The sequence below is a fragment of the Dermochelys coriacea genome, chromosome 1 (genome assembly GCF_009764565.3).
Source record: "Dermochelys coriacea isolate rDerCor1 chromosome 1, rDerCor1.pri.v4, whole genome shotgun sequence".
NCBI lineage: Eukaryota > Metazoa > Chordata > Testudines > Dermochelyidae > Dermochelys > Dermochelys coriacea.
The window spans coordinates 235,482,317-235,489,024 of record NC_050068.2 but is presented as its reverse complement, the minus strand read 5'-3'; the positions used below and the strand labels follow the sequence as shown (position 1 = coordinate 235,489,024).

The 6,708-nt window shown below is 40.2% G+C and overlaps 1 protein-coding gene across 1 annotated transcript in view; it reads left to right on the top strand.

The window, feature by feature from the left end:
- LOC119858829 (solute carrier organic anion transporter family member 1C1-like) overlaps positions 1–6,708 on the top strand; it is an 86,443-nt gene that overhangs the window by 60,838 nt on the left and 18,897 nt on the right. The gene's annotated exons all lie outside the window — the stretch shown is intronic.

Sequence of the window (6,708 nt, the reverse complement as noted above, 5' to 3'; positions counted from 1 at the left end):
AAGGATAAGGCTGTATAAATTTCAATGTAATGTTTTTGTCTTAACCCACCGAGTCCTGGTTCATTCTACCTGCACTGAGACTTGAACTTGAGTTTTATGTGAATGGAGTTAATTTGGCTCTTGTAGTCTTGGATGGCCACTAAACAAATTTAAATAAATCAATAAATGATACATTAATACTGCCTAAGGTGATCTTTTTCACCAAATAGGAGAAGAATAAAAAACCTATCTCACATGGCAGGATGCTAGTTTTTGCACTTCCTGGAATACCCTGGGTCTAGGAGAGGAATAAGAAAAATAGATGGAAAACAAATAGGGCCACATGTCTGTAAATTTATCTGTGTCTGCTTCGTTATATTTTCAGCATGTTTGCACACAATAGCAATGATCGGGCCAATAATCGGCTACCTGTTGGGATCGCTGTGTGCTAGCTTGTATGTGGATATTGGATTTGTGGATCTAGGTAAGGAAAAATGGAGAGCCAATTATAATAAACTGTTGTATAATAATCAATATGACCAGTGCGTTATAGCAGGATATGCCAAATATTTTCATGCCTTTTAGTAAATAATAAATTTCTTTGTTCAAGGTGAGGTGAGAACAAAGTGTTTTCACTGAAAAAATAATTTTAAAAGTTGTAGGTATGGGAAATATTTTAGGCCCAATTCAGGAAATCACTTCAGCTTCGGCTTAAATCCATACCTATTCAATAAAGCATTTAAACGTCCTTAAAATTAAGTATGTGCTTAAGCACCCTCACTGACTGCTTTGCTGAGTCATGCCCTTACTAATGGGGTTTGGCTAGCATATCAATTTTTCATTTTATGTGGTTAATTTCAAATGTTGGCTGAGCATATAAGATATTAATTGTTTAATATTACTCTTTATTACTGAGTTCAAATTTTACTAAGGGTTAAACAAAAAAGAAAATATACGAGGTGATGTTTTCAAAGGGGTTTCTATTGGGGGTCCATTGGTGTGCATTCAACTTTTCACACACAGACACATGTGTGCCCACTCTTTTCCATTGCAAACATCTGTGCACGTGTAATATAAATAAATAATGATAATAAAGGCATTTGAAATGTAACACCCATTGGTGATCTTTAAATAGCCTAATATCTGAGCATATGCTTGCAGGATGAGACTGTTTACAGTACCCCCATACAGGTATTTGCTTATTTTGCTTTTTAAGGCCCTGATCCCAAAAAAATTTTGATCATATATGCCGTGGTCACTGGATTAACTACAGCTATAACTACTCCTGGTCTCCTAAAGTGCAATTTCTCAAATTACAGGTCTCATTACCTCCACTTCTTTTTGAGATGGAATCATGCAACTCTCTCACTATGAGACCTGGCCTTCAGCTGTAGTCCCTTTGGACAAACCATGATTTCTTAGCAGGTTCAACTCGGGTTTTGGACCTTCGTACAGACTTTCCTTTGGGATCTTTAACAAGTGGTTATTACACTGTCTAAGCAGGTTTCTTAAAACAAAACATTGTTGATTCAGAACCAAGGCATTCAGAGAAACAGATCTTAAAACAATAAATAGTCTATATACATCTATATCTTACCTAAGCTAAGCTAAGGCAGGCCTTGCTTATCCCAGGCACTCCCACATTTGCTTTGCAAATTGAGATAAACTAGGAGACTCATCAGTCCCTGTCTCTTACTGTCTCATCAGAGGCTGTCCTATCAGTGACAAAGCTCTCTGTTTAGATTTCCTGCATGGATTTCCCCACCCTGTCAAAACACAGACACACACACACATGGAATCACCAGCCAGGCAGTGCCCTTACAAGGTAGAAGTAAAACCTAATAGGAATTGACAACTCTATTGTATGTGTGTACGAGCTGTGGGGCTTATTTGAAGCCATCATCTGCTCCTCAGCCCAGTGTCCCCAGCTCCTGCATGACTTAACTCTTTGGTAGTCACATAGAAAACAATAGATAAACAATCCAACAAATAGATGGGACATAGGATATTCATAAAAATTCTACAGGCAGCTCCCACATTCTCCATAATACGGACTTAAGTATGTGACAAATCTCAAGGAAGCCAATGAGCTTTAAAATTAAGCACATGATTAAGCATTTTGCTGGAAGGTCCTATAAGAAAAAAGGTCAGTAAAAAGTACTGTGTCCTAGCAGATCCAGGGTGTGTGGGGGACTCTGCTTGAATCATAGAATATCAGGGTTGAAAGGGACCTCAGGAGGTCATCTAGTCCAACCCCCTGCTCAAAGCAGGACCAATCCCCAACTAAATCATCCCAGCCAGGGATTTGTTAAGCCTGACCTTAAAAATCTCTAAGGAAGGAGATTCCACCACCTCCCTAGGTAACCCACTGCAGTGCTTCACTACCCTCCTAGTGAAAAAGTTTTTTCTAATAACCAACCTAAACCTCCCGCACTGCAACTTGAGACCAGTACTCCTTGTTCTGTCATCTGCTACCACTAAGAACAGTCTAGATCCATGCTCTTTGGAACCCCCTTTCAGGTAATTGAAAGCGTCTATCAAATCCCCCTCATTCTTCTTGTCTGAAGACTAAATAATCCCGGTTCACAGAATCATCAAATCATAGACTTCAAGGTCAGAAGGGACCATTATGATCATCTAGTCTGACCTCCTGCACAACACAGGCCATGGAATCTCACCCACCAACTCCTGTAAGAAACCCCTAACCTATGTTTGAGCTATTGAAGTCCTCAAATCATGGTTTAAAGACTTTGAGGTGCAGAGAATTCTCCAACAAGTGACCCATGCCCCACGCTGCAGAGGAAGGCGAAAAACCCCCAGGGTTTCTGCCAATCTGCCCTGGAGGAAAATTCCTTCCCGACCTCAGATATGGCGATCAGCTAAACCCTGAGCATATGGGCAAGACTCACCAGCCAGACACCCAGGAAAGAATTCTCTGGAGTAACTCAGATCCAACCCCATCTCACATCCCATCACAGGCCATGGGGCATATCTACCACTAGTACTAGAAGATCAATTAATTGCCAAAATTAGGCTATCCCATCATATCATCTTCTCCATAAACTTATCAAGCTTTGTGTTGAAGCCAGATATGTCGTTTGCCCCCACTGCTTCCCTTGGAAGGCTGTTCCAGAACTTCACTCCTCTGATGATTAGAAACCTTCATCTATTTTCAAGTCTAAACTTCCTGATGGTCAGTTTATATCCATTTGTTCTTGTGTCCACATTGGTACTGAGCTTAAATAATTCTTCTCCCTCCATGGTATTTATCCATGATATATTTATAGAGAGCAATCATATCTCCTCTCAGCCTTCTTTTTTTTAGGCTAAACAAGCCAAGCTCTTTGAGTCTCCTTTCATAAAACAGATTTTCTATTCCTTGGATCAACCTTGTAGCCATTCTCTGTACCTGTTCCAGTTTGAATTCATCCTTCTTAAACATGGGAAACCAGAACTGCACACAGTATTCCAGATGAGGTCTCACCAGTGCCTTGTATAACAGTACTAACACCTCCTTATCTCTACTGGAAATACCTCACCTGATGCATCCCAAGACCGCATTAGCTTTTTTCACGGCCATATCACATTGGCGGCTCATAGTCATCCTGTGGTCAACCAATACTCCAAGATCCTTCTCCTCCTCTGTTACTTCCAAGTGATGCGTTTCCAGTTCATAACAGAAATTCTTGTTATTAATCCCTAAATGCATGATCTTGCCCTTCTCACTATTAAATTTCATCCTATTACTATTACTCCAGTTTACAAGGTCATCCAGATCTTCCTGTATGATATCCCGGTCCTTCTCTGTATTGGCAATACCTCCCAGCTTTGTGTCATCCACAAATTTTATTAGCACATTCCCGCTTTTTTGTGCCAACGTCAGTAATAAAAAGATTAAATAAGATTGTTCCTCATTGGTCCCAAAACCGATCCCTGAGGAACTCCACTAGTAACCTCCCTCCAGCCTGACAGATGCCGTACTGAAATCGAGGTAAATTAGATCTAATGCATTCCTTTTGTCTAAAAAATCTGTTACCTTCTCAAAGAAGGAGATCGGTTGGTTTGACACGATCTACCTTTTGTAAAGTCATGTTGTATTTTGTCCGAATTACCATTGACCTCAATGTCCTTAACTACTTTCTCCTTCAAAATTTTCTCCAAGACCTTGCATACTACAGATGTCAAACAAACAGGCTTGTAGTTACCTGGATCACTTTTTTTCCCTTTCTTAAAAATAGGGACTATGTTAGCAATTCTCCAGTCATTCGGTACAACCTCTGAGTTTACAGATTCATTAAAAAATTTTGCTAATGGGCTTGCAATTTCATGTGTCAGTTCCTTTAATATTTTTGGATGAAGATTATCTGGGCCCCCGCTTTAGTCCCATTAAGCTGTTCAAGTTTGGCTTCTACCTCGGATGTGGTAATATGTACCTTCATATCCTCATTCCCATTTGTCGTCCTACCATTATCCCTAAGCTCCTCAAGGTCACACTGAAAGGTGAACTGTCAGGCTGGAAGGAGGTTACTAGTGGAGTTCCTCAGGGATCGGTTTTGGGACCAATCTTATTTAATCTTTTTATTACTGACCTTGGCACAAAAAGCAGGAAAGTGTTAATAAAGTTTGCAGATGACACAAAGCTGGGAAGTATTGCCAATACAGAGAAGGACTGGGATATCATACAGGAAGATCTGGATGACCTTGTAAACTGGAGTAATAGTAATAGGATGAAATTTAATAGTGAGAAGGGCAAGGTCATGCATTTAGGGATTAATAACAAGAATTTCTGTTATAAACTGGGAATGCATTACTTGGAAGTAACAGAGGACGAGAAGGACCTCGGAGTACTGTCGATCACAAGATGACTATGAGCCGCCAATGTGATATGTGAAAAAAGCTAATGCGGTCTTGGGATGCATCAGGGGAGGTATTTCCAGTAGAGATAAGGAGGTGTTAGTACGTTATACAAGGCACTGGTGAGACCTCATCTGGAACATTGTGTGCAGTTCTGGTCTCCCACGTTTAAGAAGGATGAATTCAAACTGGAATAGATACAGAGAATGGCTACTGGGATGATCCGAGGAATGGAAAACCTGTCTTATGAAAGGAGACTCAATGATCTTGGCTTGTTTAGCCTAACCAAAAGAAGGCTGAGAGGAGATATGATTGCTCTCTATAAATATATCATGGATAAATACCATGGAGGGAGAAGAATTATTTAAGCTCAGTACCACTGTGGACATAAGAACAAATGGATATAAACTGACCATCAGGAAGTTTAGACTTGAAAGTAGATGAAGGTTTCTAACCATCAGAGGAGTGAAGTTCTGGAACAGCCTTCCAAGGGAAGAAGTGGGGGCAAAAGACATATCTGGCTTCAAGACTAAGCTTGATAATTTTTGTAAGGAATGATATGATGGGATAGCCTAATTTTGGCAATTAATTGATCTTCAACTATTAGCGGTAGATATGCCCAATGGCCTGTGATGGGATGTTAGATGGGGTGGGATTTGATTTACTCCAGAGAATTCTTTCCTGGGTGTCTGGCTGGTGAGTCTTGCCCATATGCTCAGGGTTTAGCTGATCGCCATATCTGAGGTCGGGAAGGAATTTTCCTCCAGGGCAGATTGGCAGAAACCCTGGGGGTTTTTCGCCTTCCTTTGCAGCGTGGGGCATGGGTCACTTGCTGGAGAATTCTCTGCACCTCAAAGTCTTTAAACCATGATTTGAGGACTTCAATAGCTCAGACATAGGTTAGAGGTTTGTTACAGGAGTGAGCGCGTGAGATTCTGTGGCCTGCGTTGTGCAGAAGGTCAGTCTAGATGATCATAATGGTCCCTTCTGACCTTAAAGTCTACAATTCTATGATTCTAAGTCAGCAAATGTGTGAAGGCAAGTGAAAAACAACACCAACCAAGATATTATATGACTGCTGATGCCCTGCTTGCTTTATGTTATCTTTCAATATATCTCACTAAATATTGAAAATTCTGAGTTTCCTTCCAGTGTATAATGTGGATTTCCCAGCAACTATAGAGGGTGGGGGGTCTTTTTTCTTCATTAATAGAATTCTTTTTTTGTCTCATTTTATTCTAGGTAGCATAAACATAACTCCAAAAGACTCCCGGTGGGTAGGTGCATGGTGGCTTGGTTTTATTATAGCTGGAATAATTAATCTCATTGCTGCCATACCATTCTGTTTCCTACCAAAAAGTCTGAAAAAGCAGGATGAAGAAAACAATGACAAAATTTCATCTGATCTCTCCAAAATTAAAGGAGACCAGAGCAAGCATCGTGAATCTGAAAATCATCAGCCAGTGAAGTGGTCAGTAACTTCAAAAGGCAAGTGTTTCATATGTTCTGCCAAACTGGAAACCTGCCAGTACAATGTAACACAGGAACACCCCAAGTTCCCCCCCACCCCCATCCCACAAGGATTATTTGAAGTCATTGGATTTCTGGATAGTCATGAAGGTTGGCTTGCATTGGGTCAATTATGTAATTAGGTCTTACATTTAAAAGTTTGTACTAGAATCAAATTGGAACTGAGGAAAAATGAGTGACCAAAAATAGCTAAAATCTGTGTTAAAATTAGTGAGGGTTAAGCCTAAAAAAATCAGAAGGTTTTTTTCCCAGCAAGTCATGATCATTTCCATATTATTTTCATGATCATCATAGATGTAATGGAAAATGTGAAATCAACTGTCTGCAATGAAAAATACAGGAGGC